This window comes from Hippopotamus amphibius, chromosome 3 (genome assembly GCF_030028045.1).
Source record: "Hippopotamus amphibius kiboko isolate mHipAmp2 chromosome 3, mHipAmp2.hap2, whole genome shotgun sequence".
NCBI lineage: Eukaryota > Metazoa > Chordata > Mammalia > Artiodactyla > Hippopotamidae > Hippopotamus > Hippopotamus amphibius.
In genome coordinates, this window is record NC_080188.1 from 85,723,171 (window position 1) to 85,738,080 (window position 14,910).

A 14,910-nucleotide genomic window follows, 5' to 3' on the forward strand; every position below is an offset into this window, starting at 1 on the left:
TGAAGATCTCAGATGGGACTCGGTTGTCTCCATAGGAAAACCCAAAGCTGCTGGTTTGGATGAGCTTTGGCAGTCCAGGTCCCTCACCCTTCTAGAGGTGCTGCTCTCTTCACTCAGGTGTGGTGGATACACCGGGTGACTCCCATAACTTTAACAGCAGTAGGGGTCGCCAGGATGACCGTATGAGGGCCAGTCCAAACTGACTGAAGTGGTTCCTTCCTCCAATCTTTTACCCATACCTCATCTCCTGGCTGATAGGGATGAACCCAATCGCCCAAGGGAATGGGAGTCCTTTCTGAGGTTTCTCGAGTAATATGGTGGAAGACCTTTCCCAGGGCCTGGAGGTATCAAGACATCTTCAGTTCTGCTAGTTGTTGGGGGTCTATCTTAAGCTTCCCTATCACTGGAGGAGGTCTCCAATATAAGATCTCAAAGGGAGAGGAGGCTGAGGACCTCGTGGTGCATCGGGCCTGGAGCAAGTCTAGGGGTAGCATGTGGACCCAAGGTAATTGGGTTTCCTGACAGAGTTTAGCTAACATAGTCTTGAGGGTCCAATTCATGCGCTCAACTTTCCCTGAGCTTTGTGGTCTCTAAGTGGTGTGGAGCTTCCATTTGACTCCCAGTGTCTTGGACAAAGTCTGGACTATCTCAGACACAAAGGCTGGCCTGTTGTCAGACCCTATGGAGAGAGGTAGCCCATATCTGGGGATTATGTCTCTTAGTAGGGCTTTGGCCACCTCTTGTGCCCATTTAGTGTGCATGGGGTAGGCCTCAGCCCATCCCAAGTAGGTGCAGAGTATCACAAGAAAATACTTATAGCCCCAATAAGGCTTGATTTCAGTAAAGTCCATTTCTAAATCTTTCAAGGGCAATGTCCCAACTGTCTGTCCCCCTGGGCTGGGTCTTGGTCTTTGGCTGGCATTTTTTCATGCACAAGTCATGCACCTAGTACTGATCAGGGCACACAGGGTTGGGAGCTTAGAAACGAAATAGTAGCGGCTCAGGAGACTTTCTAGTGCAGTTTTCCCTAAGTGAGTTGTCTCATGGTGTTGCTTCACCAGCTGGACTGCTATTGCACTGGGGACGAAGAGTCTTTGGTCTGGAAGCTTCCACCAGCCCTCTTTTCCTTTAGTTCCTCCCTCACCTAAAGCTCATTGATCTTCTTCTTTGGTATATCTCAGGGACAGGGGCAATTCTGGTGTCAAGAGGACCTTAGAGATCAGCTCAGGGCCCAATGTGGGACTCGGTTGGGTCGCCACTTCCTTGGCTGCCTGGTCAGCCAACCAATTTCCATTGCTGACTGGATCAGCTCCTCTTTGGTGGCCTTTGCAATGGATGACTGCCACCTGGGAAGGCTTCCAAATTACCTCTAACAGCTGAAGGATCTCTTCTTTGTTTTTGATCTCTTTCCCCCTGCTGTCAGTAGTCCCCTTTCTTTACAGATGGCTCCATGAACATGCAGAGTAGCAAAGGCATACCTTGAGTCTGTGTAGATGTTGACTTGCTTTCCTTCGGCATGCCTTAGTGCCTGGGTGAGTGCCCATAGCTCAGCCTGTTGTGCTGACCACCCCTGTGGCAAGGCCTCAGCCTTTATTATCTCTTCTGTTGTTGTTATTGCATAGCCTGCTTTGCATTGTCCTTCCTGGATGAAACTGCTTCCGTCAGTGAACAGTTCCAGTTCTGGGTTCTGGAGGGGAGTGTCCGTCAGGTCTGGCCTGCTCAAGTAGATTTCATCTAGGACCTCTTCACAGCCGTGATCGGGGGTTCCCTTGGTGGATAACCTTTACTGGGTTTTCTCCGCTTTTTCTCGGACCTGGTTGTGCCATGAAGATCCTACACTGTCCCTGCCTATTCACTCAGAACGGAACCCAAGAAGGGAGCTGAATGGTGATTTGCAACCAGGAATCTATGTATGGAAACTGGTCTGGGTGCCCGGGGGTCCCTGTCACCACTCAGTACTCAGTGCTAACCATAGGAAGGTCTAGAGTCCCCCTCCATGGGTCATCCCACCCTGAGGTGGGCCACTCTAACTCGCATAGGGTGCGGAGATTTCCCAAGGTCATCTTAACCCCATAGTCTCTGGAAAAACCTTTCTTAAAGTTTTTCATCACACAATCAAAACAGTCAGCTTAGAGGAATGTCCCCCCATGCTGACAAGTGTAATATACCTCTTTGACTAGGAAGGAGAGGGGCGTGCACGGGAAGGGCCTTGTCTTAGGGCCTTATAACCTAGGTAGCACTGATGCTGCCACTCCTGGAAAGCCCAGTATTCCCAGATAGCACAACTATGTGCCTCCTTGAAGATGGCCCTGATCATTAAATGTCTCAGGGAGATGGGGCTGAAAGGAGGCGGTCCCCTGTGATGGGGTTCGTGGAGGAATAATGTCGGGTGGGACTCTGGAGGGGGTCTGGGGTGATTGACCCTCTTGTGGGCACTGAGCAGGCAGAAGGAGCAGTATGCGTACTTCTTGCTTAAGTGAAAAGCCTGAAATCCTTGGGGAATCAGGGAATTGTGAAGGAGAGGTGACAGAGGAAGGCAGCCTCATAATGAGAATCCAAACGTATGCAAGAACACGACAGAGTGTGCCGCTCCACACGGACTGGCCCAGGGGACCAAGAGGGAGAATGAGGTACAGATCTGTCTGGCGAAAGGGGCAAGCCTTTCAGGGAAAACCTAATTACTCAATAAGTTGGCTCAAAGAGTCAGCTGACAGATTATTTTAAGAAAATAATCTTGGCAGAGGGCCCTAGGGCAAAAGGGCTGTTTGGACCTACACAATTTCTAAATCAAATCAGTAATCGTCTCCCCCACTCCCTGTCTATCCTGCCCTGTGTCAATGGTGCAAAAACAAACAAAGGTGGGTGCCCCCTCAAAAGAGGAGACCATTCAGGTGCCCACCTGGCTGTGTCCCCATGGGGAACTTAGGTGCCTCTTAGCTTTGGCAGGTCAGTATAAACTCCTGACCTGGATCTGACTCGCAGGGAGGCACTGGGTCCCCCAGAGACAGACACCACCCTGAGCTATATGAGGTCACCACGGAACTGCAGGTTAGGACCCACTAGGACTCAGCAGCCACAAAGGCCATGGAGCCACACAATCACTCTGGGACGAGGACAAGCCAGGGCGCTCACTCATGCACACATTCAGACCAGTGTTTATCACAGTGCCTGCCCACTCTGGGAAGGTCCCTAACTGTTGGGTGCCTCCCCCCTCTGGGAAGGTCCCTAACTGGTGGTCTTCTTACTGAAGACCATAGGAGGTGATCAAGCTCCCCTTCTGTCCAGAGACGGGACCTGACTAGGTTCAGTGTCCTGGGGCCTTACCTGATCCTGTGGCCATTCCTGGTGAGTTGGTCCATCCCTCCACTGAGTCCAGTCAGGGCCTGGCTATCTGGAGAGTCAGAGCACTGGTAAAAAGAGAACCCAGAATACCATCAGGTGGTGTGCCTCCTCATTCGTCTCGGAGCTCCTTCACTCTGACTCAGCCTAGCTACTGGTCTGGCGGCTTAAGGGGCCAGCATGGTTGGAATCTTCTGAGGCCTCCAGAAATGTTGCAGAAATCAATTCATCAAGAAACCAAGCACCACACTCAGAGGGTTGGAGAACTCAGGTTTAGTAAGCTGGCAGCCCCAGATGAGTTAACACTCCAAAGTTCTGAGCCCTGAGCTCAGGGTGAGCTTTAAGTTTATAGGGGTCAGTGCACTTGGTTACAGTTAGCATTGGTAGATTGGTTACTTGGTTTCTACAAGCTGCCAGCAGTTACAGAGCACATGGGGAGTTTCCAAACAGAAACTTGCAAGAGCAGGTGCAGAACATTCCATATTTATCAAAACATTTTATGGTTACATTTGATTGCCAGGTCATCTTGTTTCTTTCTTGGCGCCACGAGCATATCTTACAAAAGCAGAATGAGCATGAAGTTATTCTTAGCTGAATGCAAGTTTCTAATTTTCCTCTTCACTCCAACCTTTGAAGGAGGGGAGGGCTCCTCCCCTTCTCCTCACTTGGGGTCTTGGGTGGGAAGCAGAGCCCCTCCCCCCCCACAGAAGCTGAATATGAGAGGTGCCAGGGCTGGGGGCCTGCTCAGGGGCTAAGTCAGGGTTCACTCTTGGGGGAGCCCAAGGGGTGGTTAAAGTCTGTGCTGCCTCCAGAACCCCCAGCCTGAGACACTGACCTTCCTACGGCTCCCAAGGCCCCCAAGTGCTTTGTTAAGGCCTCTTCTGCTCACACAAGCTATAGCAGTTCTTGCTGTTGCAGCTCAAAACTCCATCTGGACTGAGCACAGTCAAGGCCACCTCTGTAACTCATCCACCTGCCCTGAGAGGTTCTCTCTTGAGAAGAAGCAGCCCAGGCTTGGAGTGGGAGGGAGTGGCCTGGCCTCATTTCTTTGCTCAGAAGCTGATTTCGTAGCCAGAGGGGCAGATGGCTCCCGGTGGGGCTGCGGCAGGGCTGGGTGTATCACGGGAAGGGGCTGGGGTGAGATGGGCTCCAGGGAAAGGAGCATGGAGCTGTGGCAGGAAACCTTGGGGAAGGGGACTAGGGATGCAGGACTGACCTGTGTGTCCACCTGTGGGGACATTAGGTTACAGAAGAGCACAACTCTGGAACCACCCACTCACCCCTTCCTGTGCACACATGTGTGCGCACACACACACACACTCTCACACACACACAGGCATACCCCTGCACCGTCCAAGGGAAAAGACTGGAAAAATGGAAACCACTTGTTAAGGACAATTTTTTTTTTTCAGGATTTTATTTTATTTTCTTCCCCTCTTATTGAGATATAGACACATAGCACTTTATAAATGTAAGGCTGCAGCATGACGATTTGACTTACAATCATGAATTATCACAATAAGTTTAATGAACATGCATTATCTCATACAGATACATTGTACTTTTTTGACCACCTTCATCCAATTCCGCCTCCCCCCCCCCCCCCCCCCCCGCCTCTTGTGACCATAAATCTGGTCTCTTTTTCTATGAGTTTGTTGGTTTTTCAAAGTATAATTGACCTTCAACACTATGTTAGTTCCTGGTACACAACAGAGTGATATTTCTGTACATTTCAAGACGATCATCACAGTAAGTCTATTTACCATCTGTCACGGTACAAAGATATTACATTCTCATCGACCGTATTCCTCACTCTGTACATTCATTCTCGTGACTCATTTATTATCATTTATTTGGAAGTCTGTACCTCTTGTCTCCCTCCCCTATTTCTGGCATCCCCATTCGACCCTTCCCTCTGACCACTACCTGTTTATTCTCTGTATTCATGAGTCTGTGGCTGTTTTGTTGTTTGTTCTTTCATTCGTTTTGTTTTTTAGATTCCACACAGAAATAAAATATTTGTCTTTCTCTGACTTATTTCACTAAGCATAAGTTCCATCCATGCTGTCACAGAAGGCAGGATTTCATTCTTTTTTTATAGCAGAGTAATACATAGAACATACATGTATGTATATATATATATATATATATCATATCTTTTTAAATCTATTCATCTGTCAGTGGGCACTTAGACTGCTTGCATATCTTGGCTATTGTAAATAATGCTGCTGTGAACACTGGGGTGCAGATATCTTTTTGAATTAGTGTTTTTGTTTTCTTTGGATAAATATCCTAAAGTGGAATTGCTGGGGCATATGTTAGCTTTATTTTTAATTTTTTGAGGAACCTCAGTACTGTCCTCCACAGTGGCTGCACCAATTTACATTCCCATCAACAGTATATAAGGGTTTCCTTTCCTCCACATCCTCTTTAACATTTGTTATTTGTGTTCCTTTGATGACAGTCATTCTGACGGGTGTGAGGTGATAGCTCATCGTGGTTTTGATTTGCATTTCTCTGATGATCAGTGATGTTGAGCATCTTTTCAGGTGTCTGTTAGCCATCTGCATGTCTTTGGAAAAATGTCTATTCAGGTCTTCTGCCTATTTGGGGGATTTATTTTTTATGTTGAGTTCTATGAGTTCTTTGTATATTTTGGATTTTAACCCCTTATCAGATACATTGCTTGCAAATATCTTTTCTCTTTCAGTAGGCAATCTTTTTGTTTTGTTAATATTTTCCTTCATGGTGCAAAAGATTTGAGTTTTATGTAATCCCATTTGTTTATTTTTGCTTCTGTTTCCCTGGCCTAAGCAGACATATCTGAGAAAATATTGCTAAGATTGATATCAAAGAGCATACTGCCTATGTGTTCTAGAAGTTTTATGGTGGCAGGTCTTACATTTGAGTCTTTAATCCATTTTGAGTTTATTTTTGTATCTGACTTGGAGAGGAAGACAATTATTTCTTGGTAGAAGGAGTATATCTTGTTTTCCCATTCATATTTAAATTCTTATTCTACTTAATAATCATTAGTTATCTTGTCTAAAGATACATATATATCTAAAAAGATATATGTATATATAAAATATATACAAATGTACTTTATTACTTAATACATTAGTAGTAAATGGAAATATTTGATATGTGATTTTAATATTTTTATAATGTGCACATTAGTAAAACTTAAACATCACCTATCCAGGAAAATAAAAGATTTTTAAAATGTCTCGCTGACCTAGACATTTCCCTGAAGGTTTCTTGCTCTCATATCATACTTAGAAAAGTAGTCCCAGGACTTCCCTGGTGGTCCGGTGGTTAAGACTCTGTGCTTCCAATGTAGGGGACATGGGTTCAATCCCTGGTTGGGGAACTAAGATCTCACATACCACCCTGGCCAAAAAATAAAAAAAGGTGGCCAAATTTTTTTTTTAATTAAAAAATTTTTTTTTAAATGTGGACAAAATTTTTTTAACTTTAAAAAAAGAAGAAAAAGAAAAGTGGTCCTTATCCCAAGGTGATAAAAATATTTAACACTGGGGCTTCATTTTTCCACATGCTCCTCAGGTGTTGCGAGACTAAGGACCTCAGTTCCTTCAGAGATGTTGTCCAAAGCCTCCCCAAGTCCCCTGCCACATGGGTGTCTCTGCTGGGCAGCTCCCAACAGAGGCAGTGCCTGTAGGGAGCCAACTAGCAGGCAAAGAACAGCAAGAGAAATGAAGCATTAAAGAAACCATTTAGGTCCAGTAAGGGTTTAGGGGACAGGGGACCAGTGGTAGAGATGAAGGTGACCAGAAGCAGCCAGACTGTAGAGACTGTGTGTCCTGCTCAGGTGTTCGTATTTCACGTTGTGATAAGATTATCACTTCATGGTAACCTCTGAGGATTTATAAATAGAAAAGTAATACAAGAAGATTTGATATCAGTGAGCAGGCTGGACTGGAGGCCACAGGTGATAGATCAGTTAGGAAGTTACACACATGGTCAGTACAAGCACTCATTAGGGCCTAATTAATCATGGGATGAAAAGGCAAAGGAAGTTGCTAAGGCTATAATTGTTCAAAGAATAAATCAGCCAGACCTGGTAGCTCTTGGATATGAAAGGCCGTGGAGGACAACCAGAACTCTGTGTCACCCCCCGGGGGGATGGCAGGTGGGTACCACAAAGTCAAAACCTTATCACAATAGGAAGCAGCCTGCGGGGAGGAAGGACACCTGAATCCAGGGTAGTAAGTTCTCTACAGATACTTGTGGCTTATGTAATGAATAAATAACAGAATTTAAAGAATGTTTAGAGCAACATTCAAACCAGTTAGGTTAAGCTGGGTAGAGAGATGACATAAAAGATGCAGGTGTTATTTCTGAATCACCAATCACAGCTTGTCACGTCAACTTTGCAAAGCCATTACATTCACTGGGTCTTAGTTTCTTAATCCAAAATATGGCAGGTTTTTGTCCTATCCTTGTTTATGATTCTAAGAACCTGTGATTTATTTAAAGAACTTTACATTGCCAATTCTCATAATAACTTTGGCTGGCCTTTTTCTTTACCCTCTGATTCTCACTGTGCTACCAATTCTCTTTTTCTTCTTTTGAATGTCTTTTTTTCCCATATCCCTTATTTTTCACTTAAATATCTTTTTCATATCTCGCAAGTTTTTCATTTTTTAATTTACAATTCTTTTAGTTTTTAAGGGAGTTTCTGGGGAAGATAAAATGAAGCAAAATGCTGCTCTTTATAGCCTCCCATCCCCAAATTTGGGGCCAAAAAGTACGTATGCAGAATCCATGCAAGCCCTTGACGGCAATGCTATACTCCTGACACAAACAATCCCAGGGTGCCTTTTTCAGCTTTTTGTTATGTGAGTTTATTAACTTTTAATTGGCCTTTCTGCATTCTAGTATATTATTCTATTTTCTAACAGATAATACTATCTTCAATACATAAAGGGAACATGTCATTACCATGGATATTTCATAAGATTCTCAGCAGCTTCGCAATAATACTAAAGTGTTTAAACTGATTAAAGTGTTCCTCTAATCATTTTAACCTCCTTTACAATACAATGGAAAATGCTAAAAGTTCATTGTCTAGAGCAGGTTCTTTAATTATTTATCAAGTTATAATAATTCCAAAGGGTTTACTTATCCTATGTATATCTGTGGGTTTATTTTTTAAAGCACAAATGCAAACAACACAAAACAAAAAACTAGACATGGGTGGTTTGCCGGATATCATGTGAACTTTTGGTTGTGGGGAATAGGAATGCAATTAGAATCTTACAGCATCTACAAAGAGCAGTCACGTGTGGCTCCACCCAATTAACTAATAGGTTGAACAACACATTGGATTCCAGATATTAGGAATTTATATACTTTTCTCTGTGCCATTCTTTCCAAGGTTAGGTATTGGTACGTCACAATAGAATCCCTGTTGTCAAGGACATGTGGAAGCATTCCTGAACCAGCAATTTAGAGGGAAATGTCCAGCCCCTCTTCCTTGGTAGGTCAAGCTGGTTGGACCAAAGTGCTCGGTGAGCAGCAGTGCTTGCCTTGATCTTGCAGGGGAGGGGGTTTCCTAGCAAAGGTAATCTGGGATGAGAGATGGTAGAGAAGAAAACCAGATCCTGAGGTCAGGGATGCAAATAACACAGTGCAAGTGGGAGAGTGGTGTGTGAGGGAGAAGGCGGGAGAGGTGGTCTGGGTAGATAAATAGCCAGATTAGCAGGAGGCAAGTTGCTATGTGCTGTAACAGATGATCCAAGAGGAGCAAGTGAGGAACACTGGAGAGGATGGAAGTGGGATGATTTCAGAAGTCTTTGCTTAAGAAGTGATATTGGAATATTACTCAGCCATAAAAAAAATGAAATAATGCCCTTTGCCACAACATCGATGGACCTAGAGATGATCATACTAAATGAAGTCAGACAGACAAAGACAAATATCATATGATATCACATGTGGAATCTAAAATAATGATACAAATGAACATATTTACAAAAGAGAAACAGGCTCACAGACATAGAAAAGAAAAACTTATGGTAACCAAAGGGGAAAGGTGGATGAGGGATAACTTAGGAGTTTGGGATTATAGATAGAAACTACTATACATAAAATCGATAGGCACCTGCAACACCCCCCCACCCCCTGCCCCGACCCATGGGCAGGGTCTCCGGCCCCAGGGCTTGTTCAGTCCTGCTACCAACACCCCACCCCCGCCCTTGACTTGGCGCTTGGCCTTGGCCTGGACCAGCAGCATCAGAGAAGGTGAGTCTCCTCCCAGCACTCCTCCCTCGAAGTTCTGGAAGACACAGCAGGATGTGCCTCGATTCAAAAAACCAAACATGTATCCGGATCCCGAGACACAAAGGCCTGAAGGAGACTCCCTTCCTGAAGAATACAAGGCAGTAAACACCGAGCACAACAGGACTGTGCTGACCTGCGCCCAGCAGCCTTCGCCTTCTCAGTCCTGCCCTGGGGAGAAGGCCTGTGGGCCAGTGGCCTGAGGGTGGACAGCCAGAAGCAGAGGCATCCATCCTGTGGCGTTGCTGTGTCTTCCGACAGGGTCTTCCAACAGGGTCTTCCACTTGGCATAGAGCTGGGAGCGGACGGAAAGGTTGTGTCTTGCGTCAAGTTCCTGCACCTACCCGTGCCCTGGTCATGCTCAAGCCGGACAGCCCGGCCGAGTGGCCCCGCACTCTGTGGGGTGCAGATGCAGACCCATCTGCCCACCCCCCAGGGTGGCTCCGGCTGGCTGGGAACTAGGGGCCGCTGCGGGGGATGCCCTGGGGCACAGCCCCCACCTCCTGATGATCCCCAGTGGCCCCACGGCCAGCAGGAGGGCATCCTCATCCTCCCATCCAGCAGGACCGCGGTGATGGAGCACAAGAGGCCCTCTGAGCTAGAGTAGGACACTCTCCGGACCTTCCAGAGAAGTTCCTGCACATCCAGCTGATTTTGAGCAATATTAGGAGTTTCAAACGAGAGATGAGGAACCTGTCGGAGGAGTGTGATTTAGAGCCCAGGATGGTGTCCACCGCCTCCATGTACTTGGAGAAGCTGGTCCTGCAGGGCGAGCCCAACAAGCAGAACCGTGGTGCGCTGGCACCTGTGCGCTGCTGGCCAGGCCGCAGGGACCTGCAGCAACCTCGCCAGAATAATGTGAAGCAGCTCAGGGGCAAGTCAGAAGGAAGGTTTCCATTCCACAGACGGGATCTAACTGGGTTTGAGTTCACAGTGCTTGTGGCCTTGGAACTTGCTCTCCACCTGCCTGAGAATCAGGTGTTACTCCCTATGGACGCCTCAGCGGCAGTTCCCACCCGGCCTCTGCGGGTGCTCCTGGAGCATCCGGCCCAGGGCGTATTTCCAGGCACTGGGTGTGGATGCGCTCCCTCCCTGGCAGGGGCCTCTGCAACTCCACACCCTTGCTTCCTTGGAGGGATGTGGCTTCCATTCCAAAGCACACCACATCACCACGGTATTTCTGAGAACCTCCTGCATTTTTATTGCACCAAAAATAGGAATGAGGTTTATTTTCCTCTCCTGGTAACCAGGAAAATGAAGGGAACAGTGAACAGGCTAGAGAAGAAACATAACCTGGCCTGAAAGACTTAATCACGCCTTGTTTTATTTTAACTGTCACTAATCTGTAGTGTCTGTAGATATGTGCTTCACAAAGCTAACCTCACTCCCTGATACTAAGTAAATTACATTCAGCACCTATCATGCCTGAGTGTGAGTTACACCCTGTGCCTCTCACTCCCTAATCTTATCACATCCTGTTGCTTATATTCTCTGTGCCCCTTGTGACAAATCACCCCCTGTAGTGAAGAGGAAAGTTAGAAACTTACACTCAGCTAAAAATAACTCCATGCTTGCTTTGCTTTTGTGAAATATGCTTGCTGCCTGGAGAAAAACAGAAAAACAGGATGACCTAACAATCCAATGAAACTTTAAGATGTTTTGCTAAAAAATGGAATGTTCTGCACCTGCTCTTGTAAGCTTCTGTTTGGAAACGCCCATGCTCTGTAAACATGTGCACTATAAAAGTAAAGCTCACTCTGAGTTCGGGGCCCAGAATTTTGGAGCATTAGCTCATCTGGTGCCGCAGGCTTAATAATAAACCTGAGTTCTCCAACCCTCCGAGTGTGGTGCGTGTGGTGCTTGGTTTCTCGATGGTGCATGTGGTGCTTGGTTTCTCGATGGACCGATTTCTGCAGCAGTAGCTTTTGCATTTCAGAAAGAAGGTTGCCAGCCAGCAAACCAGAAGCAAATGGACCCCAGTTACTGGGCGACCTGTCGCCAGCCATGGCTGTTTTGAAATAATGCAAAGGAAAATGAATGTAAGGCTTTCACTACTTTGATCCTTATCACGTACCCTGGACTGTGAACCCCACGTATAAAATCTTCTCTTATTCTCCAAGGGAGGCAGGCACAGTTCTTGAGATGCTAGTCTACTGTGTCTTCCCTTTGCCTGGCAAAGAAAATAAAAAGCCTGTTTCTTATCTTCCAAATCTCTATCTCCGTATTTTTATTCAGCATCAGTGCACAGGACCCAGTTTTGGTAACATTCTTCCGTGAACAAAATGTGGGGTTTTGTTGTTGTTTCTTTTTTTTTCCTATGCCTGTGACTGGTCTGGCACGAGGACTTTGATTTATAGTGTGCAGTGGTGAATGCTGATTTTATAGCATTTCTTGCCTTCTCATCACCCAGCCTTCTACGACTATCATAGCCTCCACACGAACATCTCCTACAGACCCGGGCTTCAGGATCTCATCGCACACACTGGATGGCTGGAGTTAACCTGCTGGAGTATTAATCTCAGTTATTTGGGATTTTGAGACGTGGAAATTTTCAGCGGGGAGGAGACTCACCACTTCACCGCCCTGCCTCTCTACAAGGGTGGGGCCCAGGCTTCTTGCTCCCAGGCAGGGAGTAGGAGCCGCCTTGGCACGGGCAGCCACCACATCAAGCAGACCCCAAGGGCTGATCGTTGTCCTTCTGGGCAGGTCTGTGCCTGGCACTGCCAGCTTCTTCCCACCACCGGTCACCCAGTTCTTCCACTTGCTGCCCCACTAGCAACACTGCAGACCAAGGGCTGGAGCTTCTCCTTCACAGGTCAGCTACTGTCTAAAAGGACGGTGTTGGCTGGGCCATTAAGCTGCTTCCCTACTGCTGTCCCCTAAACTGTCACTGGTGGGTCTCAGGGACAGCCCCACCCTGCATCCTACTTGTGTGCACTGGTGCTTTTGCAGAGAGGAGATGCCAGCCCTTGTCAGTGCACTTGACCACTAGCAACTCGGCCAGACCCCAGCAGGGGAGCAGGATGGCTGCTCCCATGCCACTGGCCGCTGTGCCTTCTTCCTCAGTCACTCGCTTGGCCTAAGAGGGGGGAAGTGGACTATAGGATGGAGTACGAAGCCCAGGTCTGTATGCAACCTTATTTATTGAGCAGTGCCTCTGCCCTGTCCTCCCCAAGGTGGCTCCCACATTCGATGGGCTCCAAGGGGGGCTCAAAGGATGAAGCTGCTAGGCTCCAGGCAGCTCTTCTGCAAAGTGACCTGTCCTGCCAACACAGCATCTCAAGGACACTTCTGTTACAGGCACTGCAAGGGACCAACTTCCAAAACGTACATCCTGGATTACAATTAGCCTTGAGGAATACATCTTTCCGGGAATTTCTAGACAGAGGTTAGAATGGCTGATACAGTAACTTAAATTTGCCTTTTTATATAGTGAGAATTAGCCATTCACCAAACCCGTCTGTAACCTTCCCTTCAGTGCATTGTGTCCTTTTTAATAGCGTCAAGAGCTGCCACCATGTGGTACTCAAGTGAAGCAAGTATTTAAGGCATTAAACTTCAGCCTGAACTGTCACCCCCTAAAACCAGCCCAGACATCTGTGTCCAAGGGCCTGGGGCCACTCCCTCAGTACCTGGGTGGTGCTGTGGGCTTAAATATGCACTAAGTGGCTATCTCACCTCGCTCTCTAGTCATGTGTCATGGATCTGTTTGCAAAAAGTCATGTATTTGTGCTTTAACTGAAATTTGGTTTTCCAAAAAATATGTAATAAAATAGAGAAATAACAAGAACCTACAGTATAGCACAGGGAACTACATTCAATATCTTGTAATAACCTTTATGGAAAAGAATTTGAAAAAGAATATATATGTCCATATATAAATATATATTTATATATAAACTGAATCACTTTGCTGTACACCTGAAACATGGTAAACCAACTACAATTAAAAAAGAGAGAGAGAAGCAGTGATATTATAACTGCTAGGAAAGTATGTAGAAAGTTGCCCTGGAGAGCAGGGATCCTATGGGGAATACCCTTTGGGCGAGGTAAATCAACAGGTGTGTACAATCATGAATATCAACACGTACACAGTGTATTTAGGACACAATGAGTATTTTAGTCAGAGAACAGTGTAATTTATATTCAGGGAAAGGCTAGTATTTTGGAGTGGAAACAGGAGGATGATAGGAGTAGAGAAAGATAAGTGGAGAAAGATAAGATGATAAGAAAGATGAGATGGAAGGACCATCCCTTGTAAAGGCTCTGACTGGCAGCTCAGGAAAATGGCCTTGAAACTATTGAAGTTTCTAATCTGGTGATATGACTAGACCCTCCACAGCAAGGCTAATTCACATGCCTGCAGGGCCAGGATCTTCATGTAATGAATGAGGAAGCCATGTGAAGGCAGGGATGAAATAAGCCATTTAAAGGGGGCCGTGCTCCCCAGTTCCAGGGGTTTTTTATCATATGAGAATATAGGCCAATGTCCTCAGCTCTTTAAGAAAGTATTTATTGAAATATACTTGACATATAACACTGTAAGTTTAAGGTGTACAATTTGTGAATTTGATACATTTTATATTGTAGACTGACTGCCATCGTAGAGATAATTACATTATATAACTATCCTTTCCTTTTAGTGGTTGAAATAATTAAGTTCTAGTCTCTTAGCAAGTTTGACAATTATAATACCATATTGTTGTCTATATTCACTATACTATACATTAATGAGTCTTTAAAATTTTAAAAAAGAAGGCAGAAAGCCAGCTACACGAAACTTCTATTTTTCCAATGTTGGCAACTAATTGAAAGCCAAAGTTTTCAACAGTTTGTTGGCCAAAATAAAGCATTTCTAAAGTTGGACCTGTTTGGATCTGAGGACATTTAGATTTTTACTCAGCACTAAGCAATGCTGCAAAGTACATAAGTTGCACGTGTTACCTGTTTTCATGGTTTAATCACATAGAATTTTTAAACCAGATTTGAAAACCCAAGTACCTAATGAGTCTGTTAATGGCAACTCAGCCCAGGAAACAGGCTACACATAAGGACTCTGAGGTTAGAAGTCCAACTCCAGGACTGAAACTGATTTATTCAGTGACCTTGAATGAGGTCATTAACCAGTTCACCTCAGCACCTGGGTCTGCTATAAGAAGAGCTAACCTAAGGGATTTGAAACAGCTCTCTCTCAAAAAGTGCTTCAAGGATTCAGGATATTCTCTGTCTGTGGTTTTAAAGTCTCCTCTCATTTGGACAGTTCCTATG

At 45.7% G+C, this 14,910-nt stretch overlaps 1 pseudogene; it reads left to right on the forward strand.

Annotated features, from left to right (window-relative positions):
• LOC130848483 (CDK5 and ABL1 enzyme substrate 2-like) overlaps nt 1–12,525 on the forward strand; it is a 49,330-nt pseudogene extending 36,805 nt beyond the window's left edge.
• The last annotated feature ends 2,385 nt before the right edge of the window (nt 12,526–14,910 follow it).